The 4597-nt window shown below is 45.1% G+C and overlaps 1 pseudogene; it reads right to left on the reverse strand.

Moving 5' to 3' along the window:
* Window positions 1–863: 863 nt before the first annotated feature.
* Window positions 864–4051, reverse strand: LOC144820028 (uncharacterized; annotated as a pseudogene).
* Between the last annotated feature and the right edge of the window lie 546 nt (window positions 4052–4597).

Consider the following 4597-nt stretch of genomic DNA (forward strand, 5'->3'; position numbering starts at 1 on the left):
GCTACCCCTCCCATCCCCTCCATCATTCTCACAGATCAGGATCCTACCTTTATGGACTATGGAACCCCATAGGATAGAATTTTAGTGGGTAATACTGTATGGGGTCATTTGTTCTGTCTCTGGCATTCCAAGCTAAAACAAAATGTCAGTAAAACCTCTACTGAAAAAAAACACTATGTCTGAGCATCTGGATCTAGACTGACTGACCTTTTAGTGGGTACAGGGAGGTGTATTGCTTTGCCCACTTGCGTAATCTGAACTTACGCACACCACTTACTCACATAGAAACTCCAACACTCCACTGGAGGTAAAAATGAGCTTTTATTAATATGCTAGGCAAAGGCAATGAATCACTGAAGCCAATGAATTCTTAAGCACCGAGTGAAAGACAATAGACAATGAATACACCACACTATATACATAAATATGAAACTGTTAATACAGGTATATAAACAGTTAATGTACAAAGCACCTCACCAGATTCATTTGCAGCACCGGAGACTTCAACATCCCTGGGCCAAACACTGAACACCAGGTCGGGAACCCGTAGACCGGCAGCTCAGGGAGTAATATCTTCGGGCACCAAAGTTGTCCTGCGAGTGCGTCCAATCCAAGACTGAGTTCCTGAGCTCCACCCCACGGACACCGCTTTTTATAGTGTAAATCAATATGTTCGAGAAGCCTCTAGCAGGCACTCTCGCCCATCGATTTGAAGGTGCTGGCCCCATCTCTGCATCAGACCCACCCAGACAGACCTGGCCAGATTCTGTTTGGGCGGTGCCGAGGCAAAAGACATTCCTTTCCCACTCTCCGGCCTTGGAGCCTTGCACAGCTATCCTCCCTATGTCCTAGAGATAAGTATGGAATGCATGAAAACACTCTGAAGGTACAACATAACCTCACGAGGCATCCTCACGAGATGCCTCGCACCTGCTTGTACTGGTTTACGTGAAAAACATGTTTATGTTCCTGCTGAAATGTAACTCCAGGTCACGGCAGCACAAAATGGAAGTGCGATGCAACAAAATGGAAGATCAGAGCACTGCATGGAATCGAGGTCAACATGTGATTTAGCACGTGTAAAATGGCAAATGCAGTACATTCCACCCCTTGACCTTCGATTCATCTATCATACCCCATTGGCCTAAACAGCATGGATCTGGGCCTAAAAAGGGAGAAAAGATTAGGAATGCATTAAATGCAACAACATAATGAGATAAAAACACAAATAATTACTATAATAACACCCAAGATATACCGAAGCTGTCCAAAATTAGGCAGCCACCCAAACAACCAATCCCACCATCCTTGGTAAACATCTTGGGAAACCCCTTTCACTAAATCTTTCAAAGCATTAATATGTGCATGGATAGATGTAGAATGATCAGATAAATTGAAACAACAGCGCCCATCAAAGTCCTCGCAACCGTGGTTATGTTTTAGCAGCAAATAGTCTACAGCTGCCCTATTTTGCAAAACAGCTTTTCTTGTTCCTTGAACATCCAATAATAATTCAGCTAAAGCGGCAGAAGTGTGATTGAGATTCTTCACAATTAAATAGGCAAGCTTAGCAATTGTTCTGGCATTATAAACGGACAGTCCTGGCACTCCTACAATGGACAGAGCCAAACTAGTATATTCTGTTCTGGAAAGCAAATCAATATCAGAGTCATAATCCTCAGGTAATTGAATAGCGGCTCTAGAAGAGCGAATACGTGTAACAGAATGCATGGGAAAAAGCATTAGACTTAATCGTGATAAGGCACAAGGTCCTCCAGTTATGTTAGCTGGTATATAAGTGTATGAAATATTACCACACGAGAACAACCATCCTTTAGGTAATTTCACATGGTTAACATGGCTAGCGGCTAATACGGTGTGATTACAAACCATATAATTGGTAACATTACTACAAAAACTGCCATGTCGTGTCAGACATAATGTTTGTTGATCAGGGGTCAATTGTTTGCTTTTCTCTAGTTTTAATTGGCCACACTTGCCAATCTTGGTAGGGTCACAAGTTAATTGATAACAAACGTCTCCAGTAGAGATATTGTAGGTACCAATACTTGTCATGTTCCTCCAGAGGCTATTTGTAACCTCAGGGCAAAAGCGACAGTACTCATAAAGACTCAGATGTGTTTGAACATCACTTTCCTCCACTACCCCATCAAAGTTAGTCCGGTTGAAAATGTGCAGAAGCACCTGTGCAGGGGTAGGTACGGCAACAAGACACGTTGATATCATATCAGCTGTACTCTGAAGACTTCTCATACAGAAGTGGGAAGTGTTCAGCACATTCCCGGCCAAGTAGGTCCAGATGTTATCTGGTTGCTGCAACAATGCTGTCATCCGACTCGGGCGGTTGATCCCCTTCGGCATCCCCGGGCCCTCCCGGACCCCTCCGGACATGCCCAAACACCGACCACACAGCGCAAGCATCGCAGCGGCAAGCCATACTGTGATCTAGAAACAGAAAACAAACTGGTATAATCACTCTCGCAAATAACATTTTTCAACAGGTACATTTTCCCACTTTTCCTGTCCAGGTTTCATGATGACTAGGATGTTATCCTTGCCCTTGGCGATCAATTCTGCAGGTTCAGGAGGTTTGTTTGGGGACTCCACCCACAATTTTGCCCCTGGGTTCTTGTCAGTAGATCCGAACCCACCCTTTCCTCGCACAGTTAGAAGGGCTGGGGCCGTCCCCTTCATCTAACATGACCCCAGAAGCGCCATGATCATAAAGGCGCACCATCCATGCTAATAGCGTCTCACCAGGCTTCTGTCTAAACCTCGCTAAAAGATCACTTATTTCTTGCTGTGTAAAATCCTCCAAACTATTCAACATAACTCCATCCGGGTTCCCTGGAGCAATTTGAAGTTTCCTTCTTAGAATGGGCTGTGCTTCAACTCTCTTAGCATTTTTTCCCGCCTCGTCTCTTCCCTCCTCTCGCAAGGGCAGCTCTCCTTCTGAGGAGAAATCTGACGATTCCCAGATGTTGCTGTCCCAATTGGAAGGGTCGAAATCTAAGCCTGCTTTGGCAATCGCTAAATGAACCTTCCGTTTACTCACTCTGCCTCTCCTCTTCCTATATCTGTATTCAGCAACACGAACTGCAGCCCGCTCTGCTATCGTCTGATATGTTTCTAACTTATCTTGTAATAACTTATTCTGACAGGATAGCATCGTAGAAATATTCTTAGCTTCAACAAGTTGTTTTTCTAAGCCCAACTGTTCCCGCTGCAGAGATAAACATTTGTCAAAAACTTGACGGTAGGCATGCAATAAAACCCAACCTCTGCGCCCCACGGTACATAATTCCTTTCCTTTCTCCACAGGAACCTTCTGTAAACAATTTAAAACATCTTCTGGCGTTGCTTCGTCCAGACAGTCAAACCAGCTCTCACTTAATCCTGAGCTTTTCGCATACTCACGCGCCAGCGCGGAGTACGGCGTCGCCTCCCATCCAGGAATTTGCATGGGGGCTAAAGGGATTTCACTCGGTGCCAAAGAACCAGACCCACCTTTTGTCTTTTTAAACATGTTCCTCCTCACGTAATTTACGTATCCTGCCACCGACTACGCCAAAATGTATTGCTTTGCCCACTTGCGTAATCTGAACTTACGCACACCACTTACTCACATAGAAACTCCAACACTCCACTGGAGGTAAAAATGCGCTTTTATTAATATGCTAGGCAAAGGCAATGAATCACTGAAGCCAATGAATTCTTAAGCACCGAGTGAAAGGCAATAGACAATGAATACACCACACTATATACATAAATATGAAACTGTGAATACAGGTATATAAACAGTTAATGTACAAAGCACCTCACCAGATTCATTTGCAGCACCGGAGACTTCAACATCCCTGGGCCAAACACTGAACACCAGGTCGGGAACCCGTAGACCGGCAGCTCAGGGAGTAATCTCTTCGGGCACCAAAGTTGTCCCGCGAGTGCGTCCACTCCAAGACTGAGTTCCTGAGCTCCACCCCACGGACACCGCTTTTTATAGTTTAAATCAATATGTTCGAGAAGCCTCTAGCAGGCGCTCTCGCCAATCGATTTGAAGGTGCTGGCCCCATCTCTGCATCAGACCCACCCAGACAGACCTGGCAAGATTCTGTTTGGGCGGTGCTGAGGCAAAAGACATTCCTTTCCCACTCTCCGGCCTTGGAGCCTTGCACGGCTATCCTCCCTATGTCCTAGAGATAAGTATGGAATGCATGAAAACACTCTCAAGGTACAACATAACCTCACGAGGCATCCTCACGAGATGCCTCGCACCTGCTTGTACTGGTTTACGTGAAAAACATGTTTATGTTCCTGCTGAAATGTAACTCCAGGTCACGGCAGCACAAAATGGAAGTGCGATGCAACAAAATGGAAGATCAGAGCACTGCATGGAATCGAGGTCAACATGTGATTTAGCACGTGCAAAATGGCAAATGCAGTACAGGAGGTGAAGCAAGTTCGAAATCGACCAATTCCTGCTGCCATCCCCCAACACTGATACCTAACACCAGATGTTTCAAGGCATATGGACCATGACTCTGTTTTCATTACATTTGAGCAAGCTCTTGCTTTT

This window comes from Lissotriton helveticus, chromosome 2_1 (genome assembly GCF_964261635.1).
Source record: "Lissotriton helveticus chromosome 2_1, aLisHel1.1, whole genome shotgun sequence".
Lineage (NCBI taxonomy): Eukaryota > Metazoa > Chordata > Amphibia > Caudata > Salamandridae > Lissotriton > Lissotriton helveticus.